This window comes from Chenopodium album, chromosome 8 (genome assembly GCF_948465745.1).
Source record: "Chenopodium album chromosome 8, dcCheAlbu1.1, whole genome shotgun sequence".
Lineage (NCBI taxonomy): Eukaryota > Viridiplantae > Streptophyta > Magnoliopsida > Caryophyllales > Amaranthaceae > Chenopodium > Chenopodium album.
In genome coordinates, this window is record NC_137841.1 from 69,546,998 (window position 1) to 69,561,141 (window position 14,144).

Consider the following 14,144-nt stretch of genomic DNA (forward strand, 5'->3'; position numbering starts at 1 on the left):
AGGTAATAGTTCAATTTTTACCATAAAAACCTTTCTTTTATAGTATATTGCAAATATTGTGAAATTTCTATTTTAAGAAAGTATTGCAACTATAAAGAAACAAAAGAATTTGACCTTATTAAACCAAATTCGAGGTGTGTTGGTTTGATGCTTAGCTTTGTGGTGTTAACTAGTTTATGGTTTTTAAGGTCAAATTCAACCATGAAAACCCTAGATCTAGACTTTTCATTGTCGAATTTGGCCTTATTAAACCAAATTCGAGGTGAAGTTCAATGTTATTTTGGGGTTTGTGGTAAGGTTTTTTTTTTTTTTTTTTTTTTTTTTGGTTAACTCGTACTTTTGGTTTTGTTTTTTTGTTTATTTATGTTTTGTTTGGTTGCTTATTGTTACTTTTTTTCGTGGTTTGTTTTTGATTTGTTTTTGGGTTTGATTTAATGTCTAATTTTTGGGTTTGATTTGTTTTTTTTAGCTTAGTTTTTGTTGTTTTTTTAGTTAATTTTTGTTTTTCGTTGAAATTCTAATGTTTATTTTTTTTTGTTGGTTTTGTTAATTTTGGATTTGAATTTTGTTAATTTAAGAGGGTTTGATTGTGGTTGATTTATGTTTCGTTTGTTTGATTTGGGTTGTCACTGTTAAGTGATCACTAGTAGAAAAAATGCTATTTGTAACTGGCGAAATTGACTTTTTGTAACTGACATTGTTGGTTGCGAATGCCACCGTTACAATTAATGAAAATTATTCGTAACTGGCTAATGTTGGTTACTAATAATGTACTATTCGCAACTGGCTTAACCTAACGCCAGTTACAAATAGCCTATTTTCCAAGTTAGAAAGCATACTATTCGTAACTTGCGTTGAGTTACGCCGGTTACAATAAGGGTATTATTTGTAATTGGCATAGCCTAACGTCAGTTACGAATAGTTTTGTTTTTGTTAAAAAAAATAATCTATTAGTAACTAGCATTAGATTACGCCAGGTACTAATAAATATATAATTTTTATTTTGATCAATATTTAATTTGAATACATGCTTGGTAGTATTTTTTTACCGAACAACCCATTGTCAAATGGATTAAAACCTGTTACAAATCAACCAACAAAACACATATTCCAAATGGTTCCACATAACTTGAATTCACCCACAAAATACAATACAATAAACACTCCAAATGATTTCACACAACTTGATTCATCCACAACAAACAACAAAATAAACTATATTTTCCACAAAACAATTAAAACTTGAATAATAAATTATTGATTTACAATTTAGGAATATATGTAATAACAATAACTATTAAGCCAAATAAAAGTAGTCGTATAGAAATGTGTTATATTGTTTTATTAAGCTAAATGCGATTAATCATAACATTGATCAATAAAATAACTAGTCTTTCAACAAAAAATTAAGTCTAAAAGAATTAAATTATCCCCTTGTTCTCGAGTCTCGTCCAATTCTATATCGTTGTAAGCTGTAAATCTTGCCAAACTTAGCCCATTGTTCTCGAAACTCATCCAATTCTAGTAGTTGCTGTATTTTTTTCCTGCTACTAAGTTCCTATTCCTCTAGCACAAGCAACTTTCAATTGATAAAAAATTTGAAAAAAGAGAAAATAAATAAATAAATAAATAAATAAAAATAAATAAAAAGAACTATTACCTAGAGTGTTAGGGGTAGATGGCGCAAGATTCATCTAAATGTTCTTCAGCATTAGCTTCTGAATACTTCTCCAAATTACAATACTTTGATTTGATGTCCCAAGATATCTTACAGACATAGCCCACTTGTAGATGCACATCATTTAGAAACAAATTAAAAGGTCCAAAGATTAGATGATACATAATATTGTCAACCTCAAAAGAAAGAGGATTTGTACAAGACATGAAGGACATCAGTAGATCTTAGCAACAAGCAATAAAACTGCAGGACATCACTAGACTTTCATCTCAAATTAGTATAAGATAATTAGATAACAAGTCATAATCATAGTACTCGACAAAATGAAGGAAAGATTAACTTATGAGCAATGACGAGAAAATTAGTCAATTTTCAAGCAATTAAATACACATAGCATATAGAATTCAGATAGAAAATGAAAAAAAAAAATCAGGTTTGTAATGCATCAAAATGACAAGCTCAATAACTAATCTAGATTCACACAAAAAAAATTTCCCTTTCTTTTTGATTGGTCAAACAATGTCTTATCCAACAAAGAAGGAATAACTTACCATGAGCATACAACCAAGATGTTAGTAATGCTCTAAACGTAGTATGTGTGTTTGACCCTTATAATTTAGGATGCCAAAACTCAAGCCATAGACAAGAACAATTTTACATAGTTTTATGGTCAGTTCCTGATTTATACAAATTATACCTTCCCCTGTTATACAAATTATGTAGAATCTAAACAAGCAACCCAATAAGAATTCCCAACTATATAGAAAATAGGAACCATATTACAAGTGACATTACCTCTAACCAAGACAAAACTTCTACCTCCGGTCCACATACTCCACGACACCTACTAAACAATGCATTTATCTAATCAAAAATTAAATCTTTTCTAACAATTTAAACAATCAACACTATCCAATTTCAAGTACCAAACTCTTTCAAAACAAATCAATAATTACAAGGGATACATTGAACAATATATACCTTATTCATCTTCTCAAAGGAAAGTCGGAAACAACCCACCACGAAACCCACCTTTTAATAGCCTCCCCTGCAACTGCAGCAAACCAATTAGGCCACCTAACATCAACCTTCTCTCCTTCTACAGACATCAGTATCAAATCATCCCCCTCGATAATGACGGAATACAAGCAATAAAATAAGGGTACCTCTCAAAAGTAGATATTCTTAATCCTAGTTCACTATGAAACCCGAGTTTGCACTAGCAAGTAATTAAAATCAAACTTCCATTAAATTGAATATAATGAGTAGTCTATTCATGAATTGAATATAGCCTCGTCTGCCATGATTTATACACACAATATGCGCACAAAACAAAGCAAAAATTGCAGCACAACTTGGAACAAAATCGCACACAAACAACAATAACTATCAACTCGGACTAAAACTGACACTGTTGCGGAAAACAGTCCAGTTTAATAGCAAAAGAACTCGAAAAATTCTGAAATTTTTAAGGAAGAAAGTAGACAAAATTTCACCCAAATTCAAATAAAAAAATCACCTAAAAATACCTCGTAACGAAGGGGAACGAGCTTTCTGAAGTTAATCGAGCAAACTGATCCTCCGAGAACAAGTACGACTGATCAATAACTTTAAGGGGTTATGCACGCAATAAAATATCAAAATCTGGAAGTGTTGGCTATTGTTATTTATAAGATACTTCTAGGTGCACACTGCATTGTGAGCTATCAAGCATTTTTTCCCCTTCTTTTTTAGTTCGAAAATTCGGTTCTGATTTTCATTTTTGAATTCAATTCTGAAATTCAGCTCATGTTAATCTTCATGTCAATCTATCAATATAAAAGTTAAAAACTATAGGAAGATATTGAGATTCTAACGTATTCACCCTAAACAAACTTCATGAATTAAGGTTGAGCATCATTTACTTGCAATTCATAGCCACACCGCCGGTGAGTTGAAATGCTACAATATGCTATTGGACTAGCAAGAGTTTCACGTGAAAACTTAAAAGAAACTTCAACAACCAAGAAAAGGAGAAGCCACAACATATGTTACCTCAAATTTACTTCGAATTTTCTAGAATAAAACGCTGCAACATTAACATCAATATCGGCATCATCATTAACCCAATCAGTGGCGGACCCACGTAGGGGCCCGGGGGGGCACGTGCTACCCCCCCCCACAAAAAAAAAAACAAAATTTTTTTTGAGAAAAAAACCACGGGAAATGGCTTCACCTTCCTCTTCTCTTTTCTCGTTCAAACTTCAAAGTTTTCAAACCCTAAATCCTAACTTCTCACTTCCGCCCACCCGCCCCACCGCACTCAAATTCACTGTTGCCGCCCGCCGGAGTGCCGGACGCCGTCAAGCCGCCTTCCCCTGCGGGTGTGCTGCTGAGGGAGCACACGGAACCCTAAAATGATAAAAACCCTAAAAAAGTATCCCGTGACACGGTCAGACTGTACCGTCAGACGGTACACTTTCCCGTGACACAGTACAGTTTTGGAGTGACGCGAGAAATTTTAAGAAAACGGAATGAAAAACGCGTTAAGGGTTTACGCGGAAAGGACACGGAACGTCCCGTGTCACGGCAGACCTCCCGTGTCACGGGAAGTCCCACCGTCAGACGGGAAGGGTTCCCGTGACACGGTCAGACTGTACCGTGACACGATCACTTCCAGTCCATTTTTCCGTCTAAATTCATTTTTAACCCTAATTTCTTTCGGCTTTTTAAGTGCCGATTGATAATTTCGGGCTTTTTTCTGACTTTTATTATTTGGGCTAAAATAAGAAAATAATAAAATAAAAATAAATAAAATGTTTGGGCCAAAAATAAATAATAAAATAATAAAAAAGGCTTGGGCTTAAAATTAATTAACAAGTTTAGGCTAAAATTAAAACTATGCTTTTACCAAACACCAAGACTAATCCATGGACTTTTCAAAATTATGAATTTAGTAAAATACGATTTTTTAAGCACTCTCGGGATTAAATATTAAATCCGACCAATAGTGACGGTGAAAGGTTATTTATCATCGGGTTTGGTTTTGGGGAGACATTTTTAGATGTCTACAATCTTAAAACGACATTAATATATATTCCAATCCTTTGTATATAAAACAAATTGATTGTATTGATAACAATAATATATGACTTAAGCTCACTCAAACATAGTGCAATACATAAAGAAAAACAAACAAACAAACAACAAGTACGCACACTAGCTCATGAGCATGCTAGCTTATTAAGAAAGCAAAACATAACAATTCAAGCAAGCGATTGATAATGATATATCGATCACCATCAACTTAATACACGCTTTGTTCATCAGGATGTATTATTAGCATGACTATTAATTTCAGACAGACGGAGGACTATTTATTTTGTCGCAGGGGCTCTTGTCGGAATTGGCAATGCGTACGAAGGTCTCGTAGTCGGGAATATATGTAGGGACGGTTCGTTCGTCGGAGTGCTCTTCCTCTAATGCTTTAACCGCAGTACAAAAGTCATGCACATTGCGTGGATCAGTAACACCTTTAATAAGCTCTTTATAATCGTCTAAAAATTTTGCATAGGCAGAATCTTGGTTTGCCTCCTGTACAATACCATTAAACCAGTTGATCTTCATCTCCGCTGCTATGTTCTTTAAGATATTGGATAACGAGCCACCGTCGACACCGCTAGTGATCACCAGGCCTAGGATGACAAGAAACCATCCCATGGTCACCAAGTTGTTGTTTCTGCTACAATAGCTCTTCATTTTTTTAATTGAGTTATGGAGGTTAATTATTATTTGAGTACTTAGCTAGCTAGTGAAGTATGGTATTTATAGTGGAAGATGCGTTGAAATTGAATGTTCGTTGAGGAGCTTGTGTGGAAAATATATTTGCTGGTCTTCAAAGTCTAACATAACAAACTATAGATATTGGAAAATATAGTTAGAGATTTGAAATATCCAAAAATATCACACATGTATTTTTCAATATCTCTAACAATCTCACACCATGCATAAGACCAAAGACTACTTTTTTTGCATCAAAAACTAAAATAAAATAAAAAGCCCTAGCGGATATATAAAGTCAAGTCACAAATAGGTGACTAATATGAGAAGCCCACTAGATTGCATTACCTCTTTTTTCTGTTTTTATTAGCCTCACTATCTTTATCTATTAACTATTACTAAAACAAAACATTGATGATGTCAACAATTTCTTAAAGTGCTTATGTGTCAAACTCTTATAAAAAAATTTCCCTCTAATTTTTACCTATGATGTCATCAAATTTTTTTTATTTTTATTATTTATTTTTTTTTTAATTTTTGTTGTCTTTTCTAGGTAGAAACTAGGACCAATTAGGTGTGAAATTTGAATTTGACATCAATATTGTTATATATACTCCACACTACTTTTGGATACTCATAATACAACAATATTATATAGACATAGATATCGGTAGCTAATTATACACATTTTTTTTAACGAATTAATACACATTTTTTTAAAAAAAATTAATAGTAAATACACATTTATTTAGCTTCCACTCTAAACGTATAAGCTTAATGAATTATAAATTATACAACATTAATATATTTAATCTAACCATCATTTTCGTATATTTTTAAAAACATAGTAAATATTACATTATGATGCAACATTTTATAACTATTTTTTTTAAGTACATGATTTTTTTTTTTATATTTATATAACAATTTTTTTTTTAAAAAAATAATAAGCCAAATCATATTAGAAAGTTATCAACAACAAAAGATGAAAAATTATAGAAGAAATTACTAATCAACCGCCGTGCAACGCACGAGTACTAACACTACTACAAAATTGGCCAAAGAGACCAGTTCAATTTAACCAAAGAGACTGCCTTAGAGGCGGTCTCTAGCGCAGCGGTCTCTTTGGCAAAGAGACTGCTTGTTAGAGGCGGTCTCTAGAATGTGAAAGTTGAGACTGCCTATTAAAGATAAGCGGTCTCAATTTTGAGAAAGTTGAGACTGCTTTTATAAGAAAAGCGGTCTCTCTTTTCAGAAAACTAAGACCGCCTATCTTAATTAGGTAGTCTACTTTTAAGAAAATTGAGACCGCTTTTTCAGCTTAACCGGTCTCTATAGTCTCATTTTAAATAAAAAAAATAAACGTATTTAATTTGATTTTTTAAATTAAAATTAAAATTACAATATGTGCTATATTAAAAAAAAAAAATGGTGTAAAATTGAAAGTATCAAAGTACAAAAAAAAATTTGAAATTCTACAATAAATAATGTACTTCGTATACAAATGATTGTAATCTACAATACAAAAATAATTACATCAACAAAAAATGTAGCTGAAATACTCCTTCCTTGTGAAAACAACATCTGTGAAAGCAAAAATCACATAATTAATAAATTATATATAATTAAGATTATTTAGAAAACTTAACTGAAAAATTGAACAAATATATAACTAGTGAGTAAAAAATTAACTCACTAAAGCATCAATTGTTTAACAAATCCATAAAAGGTTAACTGATATATAACGTTAGTAAAAGATTAACTCACTAAAGCACAAGATTTCTTGAATTTTCTTTTTTTTTTTTTAGATGGATTGAATTTTCTTTGAATATATAAAGAAGATGAAAATCAAAGACATAAAAGATGGAGACCCATATTGTTCTACAAATCCAGAAAATATGTTGATACTCCTTAGTTGAGAGTCAAAATTATTCCAGACGCAAGTAAAAAAAAAAAAAAAATCATTAAACCAAAATAACTTACCACTAAACGATGAACGCCCGCTAAACAAAAGTAAAATAAAACAATAAATCTACAATCAACGCGGATTCTTGCAGTGGAATTGCAATTGTTAGTGTCTGCGGCAAGGTGGAATTCCTCTATACAATCCAAAATTAGTAAATTTTCTAAAAATCTAAACAATAAAAAAACCCCGGAGATTCTTAATCAAGTGAACAAGGTTATGGCGGATTTGATAGAGGTGAATGCAGGTCATTATATTCATTTGACTTGGTCGAATATAAATTGGGTGAGAAAAGAGATTAGGAGGAGGTAGATCATGGTGGTGGTGGTTGTTAATTCATCTGTTGAAAAGTTGGAGAAAGAGGGGAGTGAGAGAAGGAGATGAAGCGGCGCCGCAGCGAGATGAAGACTGATGAGGTTCGTGAATTATTAGAGACTTAGGGTTTCATTTCCTTTTTATATATAAAAATTAGGGAAACCAATTAATTAAGTTGTCAGTTGTCACGAGTTTCTATTAAATAAGTTTTTCAATTTTTTTTACAAAAATAATGAGAGATCGGTTATATACTAACACAGGTCTCTCTTTTTTAAATTTAAAATAAAAAAATTCAAGAGAGACCTGTTATGTACTAACACAGGTCTCTCTTTTTTTAATTAAAAATTAAAAAATTACAAGAGAGACCTGTTATCTATATTAAAAGGTCTTTGTTTAATATTTACCTCTTAAGACTATACCAAAGAGACCGGTTATTTGTAATATTGGGTCTCTTGAAACAAAGAGACCGGTTATCTACTTAAACGGTCTCTTATTTACGGTCTCTTTGAGCATTTTTGTAGTAGTGTAATCTAATTAACTTATACACACCAATTAAGTGCACCCACAATATTAATACTCGTATTTACCTTTGCTCCTTGACAGGACCGTTTCTGAGTTTTTAGGGGCCTAAGGGCAAACTAATAATTAGGGGCCCCTATAAATTTGGATGTTTGCACAATATACTAAATATACATTCAATTTCCGTAAAACTATACTTAAAAAAAATAGTACAGTACTTAAGTGCGAGTATACTATAGTTAAAACAAAATATTTATCTATGTAGCATAAAATTCATTAACCCCCCCCCCCCCCCAAAAAAAAGTAGGAAAAAAATACAAGAAGAAATTCATGCGGATGGGACTTGGGATTGGGAGTATCATATATGTACTAATGTGCATTAGAAATAATCAAAATGAATAGTGTTATTACACTTAGCTTTTCGTAAGATTTATTAGAAATATTATACTGCATGTATTCTATTATTGGTGTTTTAAAATGTCATTTTTATTTAAAAACATACTTTTAAAATGTTTCCTTTGTCTTCTTAAGTGCCTCAAAATTATTTTGTACAATATTATAGAATGGGAGAGTAGTAAATAAAAAATTGGAAGGCGACTATAAAAATGAAACTCAAAAATTCAAAACATGAGAGGGAAGATTAAAACAAATACAAAAAGAAAACAAGTAAAAATAATAAAAATTATATGCTCTAGAAAAAAAAAATAAAAAACAAAACCAAACAAAATAGCTAATGGTTAAAATAAAAAGAAGAATATAGATTGCTTCCAAAAAAAAAAAAAAAAAAAAAAAAAAAAAAAAAAAAAAGAAGAAGAAGAAGAAGAAGAAGATAGATTAAAAGTAAAGAAAGAAGTAAAAAAAGAAACAAAAACATTAAGTGTCAGGTCTCGAACCCTGGATTGCCAAAATACAAGGCCAATTAAATTCCACTATAAAAACTTGCTTTGACCACTAAGCTAGTTTGTTATTTGTATAACATTTATGGAATTATATAACTTAAGTATTTTTCCTTTAAACAGCAAATTTGATTTCAGGGCCCTGGGCGACCGCCCCGGCTGCCCTTGCCAGCGACCGCACTGCTCCTTGATAAAAAAAATGAGCTATACATACAAATTACTAACTATATATAACCAACCAAAATAAAATAATTTACGCATTTCATTCTTATAATCCTTTAATTATTATTATTGGCGAATGTGATAGGGTTGTATTGTCTAGTCTCCACGACCACTCTTTACTTCATTACTCAATCCATAGATGCTAAAAGAAAGAATGTTTGTCAAACTAATACATAATTAGCTCATTAAGGGCATGTTCACTTTCACTTAATTTCAGTTCAACTCCTAATTTCCTTCTCTCATAAAATATTCATTTCATTTCATTTCAGCTCAGCTCAGCTCAGCTCCAATCAACTCAATTCAATTTAGTTCAGTTCAGTTCAGTTCATCTCAATTCAATAAATGTATGTAAGCAGGCTCTAAGTCTAAGAATCAGTTGATATATATGGAATTAGGGTCTGTTCTCTTCCGTTGAAATTCAGTTCAGTTCAACTCTTAATTTATGTCTAATGATATTGGTAATGATATAAAGCCAAATTTCATTCTTTTAAGCTCTTATTACAACGACGACGACAACAACAACAACAACAACAACAACAACAACAACAACAATAATAATAATAATAATATTAACAATAATAATAATAATAATAATAATAATAATAATAATAATAATAATAATAATAATAATATTAACAATAATAATAATAATAATAATAATAATAATAATCAATAAGTAATAAATAATAATAATAATAATAATAATAATAATAATAATAATAATAATAATAATAATAATAATAATAATAATAATAATAATAATAATAATAATAATAATAATAATCATCATCATCATCAATAATTAATAATAATAATATTAATAATATGTACATTTGTATATACACATATGTATAGTAATAAATAATCAATAAATAATCAAAAATCACTAATCCATAGTTAAAAATCACTAATCCGTAATTAAAAATCACTAATTAATAAGTTCAGTTCAGTTCATTTCAGTTCAGCTGAGTACAGTCAATCGGAACAGGCCCTTAATAAGATTGAGCGATGATTAAATTAATTTATATGGATTTACAAAGCCTGTGAACGTCATACATATATATGTAAGCAAAGTGACATCATTTTAAAAATCGGTTGCAAGTTGCACCTAAAAATCTCTTGCAATTTGCAAACTTAAACAATAACCACTACACACTCGCTCTTACAATTAAGATGGACCAAGTATATATTGTAGGACAAGTATTAATTTGTAGGTTTTTTTTTTTTTTTGTAAAAAACTACCTTTTATAATCCATTTTTTGCGATAAACTACCTTGAAAACGAAATGTTGTAATTAACTACCTTATAAAACCCAAAATGTTGTAATCGACTACCTCCCACCGGAAAGTCATGTGACCAGGTCAAAGCCGGGAAAATAAAGTCAAACTTGACTTTCCGGTAAATGTTTTATTACTGTTGCTTGTGTTTGGAGATTTCTTAACCTAGTTGTGACCTTATGCAATTTCAGGACTATTTTGATGACATACAAGCACAAGACACATACCGTTGATGCTGAGGGCAAGATCATATCTAATGCTGATATTGACTTCTATATTGATGATGTAAGTTCATTTTAATTTCTCAGGATAAATGTTTATGGTACAATATCTCTGCATACACTATCTGCTGTTTCTTACACATGCAATTGAAAGGTCTTGCTGCCTTTTCTATTGATTTGTTTTGGTTTAAACAAGTTTTAAAATCTTGACACAACTATTAAGGATTGGTTATTGCCACTTTTGTAACTGATGATCAACTGGAAACCGCAAAAAGTGTTTTTTCCCCTAATATTTTTTATTTTTTAAATAACCTTGCATATAATATTATGGAGAACATAAAATTGCAATGCTCATTTTATCATTATATACCAAACAGCTATATTTCTTTGTTTTACAGCAAGTATTAATGTTTCTGTTGTAATTTTCGATAGACTTGTAATTGATTTGGTGATGTTTCAGGGTATGGTCCATATTGTTGAATCAAAGCCACCCAAGCGATATGGTGATTACTTTATGCGTCAAATTGCAAAGGTAAATTTTACCCGTATGGAGCTCAAAATTATAGTCCTTAGCTTGTGAGTTTCTTGATTCAAAGCTGATACAATTATTTCATTGTCTGCAGCTTGAAGGCGTGATGAATGATATGGACAGGATAAAGTTGGAGTAGATCACAATTTTGTTTAATCTGTAGAATTTATTTCATGCCTGTTCCTTTTGCTCGTATTTTATGACGCTGTGATGCTTACAGTGTACCTTTTTGTTTATGGATGTATTATTTTCCCCTCCAGTCTCGAAATCTAGTTAGATGGAAAGTTGGCTTTTGTGAGATGGAATCTATATTTTAGAAGGGAAAAATAGTTCTGATCTAAAGCAATTTTGACTTATGTGCAAGTGTAATGCCTTACTGAAATGCTTTTTGTTTGAAAGTGTACATTTACAACATGACAGATCTAACTCCATATATGTGGGTCTTAAATTTCTAATCTAATGGCCAATTTTGCACTTTTAGAAAGGAAAAGAGAACAATCTTGTGAGGGATTGAGATAATTGACAATAGGCGTGGGCATAATATTTTACATCGACTGAATTGTACCCTATTTTTTTTCTTTTTTTTAATAAAAAATTTGGAGGACGCCCAAATATACAAATCATGCCACTGAATTTGACCAATTAAAGATGACAGTAAACCTAATTTTTATTTACTTAGCTAGTATGACCCTTTAGTTATACTGCAACATATTAGTCAGACCCAGTGGCGGATTCAGGATTTTTCGGGTGCTAGGTCACCACCGACTACTAATCAATAATTAATGCAAGAATATTAAAAAAAAAGCTAATATTTAAAAAAAAAATACATTCCAAAAGTAATAAATATCCATATTACAACCAAATAAAAGAAATTACAATCGCTCTCTACGAGTTTTCATGTTTTGATATCGATCTATAATATCATTCATGTCAACATTCAAAAACATATCTCGCTTTATATAAGTAACCAAGCAAAAGGATTTTGTGGTGGAGGAAAAGGATTTTGTGGTGAAGGAGGTGGATCTTGTAAAGGAGGAGGAGGTGGAGGAGAAGGATTTTGTGGAGGAGGAGGACTTTGTTGAGGAGGGGGATTTTTCGGACCAAAGAAACTTGTGATATCAGTCATATCACACATTTTTTTCCTTTTCATTCTGAAAATTAAGTTACATTAACAATTAGATTAAGAAAGCCACAAATGCTTCAATTTACAATCCACATATGCAATTATCCAAACTAATCAATTCCAAAAAAAAAAAAAAAAAAAAAAAACAGAAACCCTAAGTTCTAATATGAAATCATCAATTACTCAATTTTACTGTCAATTAACTCAATTTATAATATCAATTTACAGGAAACAATTTCATTTCCTAAAAAAAAAAAAAGCAGCAATTCAATTCCTAAAAAATCAGAAACCCTAACTCCTTAAATTGATAAATTATCAACAATTTCAAAAAACAATAGAACACACACTAATTAACTAGATTAAATTACATAATCAACTCAATTAATCACAAATTCAAGTACTCAACCCAACAATTCAACAATTTGGGTATAATTTACAAATTTAAAAACTTTAAAACAAACTTACTTAGTTACTTGGCAGCAAGAAGAGTCGAAGAACGCAAAGTCCAATTCATGAACGCCGGTGAGGCGGTGCGGCGGCGAAGAGCGAAGAGAGAGATTGAGATTTGAGAGGATGAGAGTGCGTGATTTTGAATATGGTTTTGTTTTGTTTCTTTTCCCTTCCAGTACTGACAGTCCGTTTTTTTTGTTTTTTTAATTTTTTTTTTTTAAAAAAAAAATAAATTTGCTAGGTCACGTGACCTACCTGGACCAAGGGTAGGTCCGCCACTAGTCAGACCAAATCCATTTTAGCTACGACGGGTTACTATTGAAGTTTATCCTATCAAATAACACACGTAAGTATTTCAATAAGGCTAAGGGGCTAAATCTCCTATTGCCAGATGACTTTGGAGTGGAATCTCCTGTACCTAACAGTTATATTGTCGAGAACTTTTAGATGGCAAGATGTGTTGAACATGACTTCATATTTTATGTTGGGGTGACTTTTGATCGAATTAGTGAGAAGTGGCACGTAACAAGTTTCATGGTCATTGAGCTTAGTAATTATTCAACGTAGCTAGAGTAAGCAGACTAGGAGCAACAACTGTTTGGATGCAACATATACCCTATTTTGAATAACACAAGCAATGTTAGCTAGTTATTCTAAATTTTAAAGCTACACTTGTTTTATATACTACTTTCGTTTCATATAATATTTGCAACTTTAATTTAGGATGTTATTTGTGAGATATAAAATATTCTAAAGTTACAAATAACATAAAATGGAGGTAGTAATAAGATGAAGTGACAGGAAAGTAAGGATCAAATTTAGGTCATGAAATCTTAAGCTCAATATATTTAGAAAAATTATAAGTTGATTTTGTTATTTGGAGGGACCTTACTTGAAGTCGAGATCTGACAATAATTGACTTTTTTTCTCCGACGTTGACCTCTCATGTGACCTTAAAAAATGACCCCCTTTTTTCCCCATAATTTCCCACAAATTCCCTTATTTTGATGTGTCATTTGGGTATATTTTTCTCAATATAAAATTATTTTCTCCAAAATTAATTCAAGATTTCATTTTTAAAATTCAAAATTATATTTAAAATTAATTTTGAATTTTAAAAATGAAATCTTGAATTAAATTTGGAGAAAATAATTTTAAATTGAGAAAAATATCAGGAAAACTAAGGGTTTGT

At 31.0% G+C, this 14,144-nt stretch overlaps 1 long non-coding RNA gene across 1 annotated transcript; it reads left to right on the top strand.

The window, feature by feature from the left end:
- The first annotated feature begins 10,809 nt into the window (after positions 1-10,809).
- LOC145556434 (uncharacterized) lies at positions 10,810-11,634 on the top strand. Its single transcript, XR_014091857.1, has 3 exons — positions 10,810-10,914; positions 11,311-11,382; positions 11,474-11,634. It is a non-coding gene; the product is annotated as an uncharacterized LOC145556434 (long non-coding RNA).
- The last annotated feature ends 2,510 nt before the right edge of the window (positions 11,635-14,144 follow it).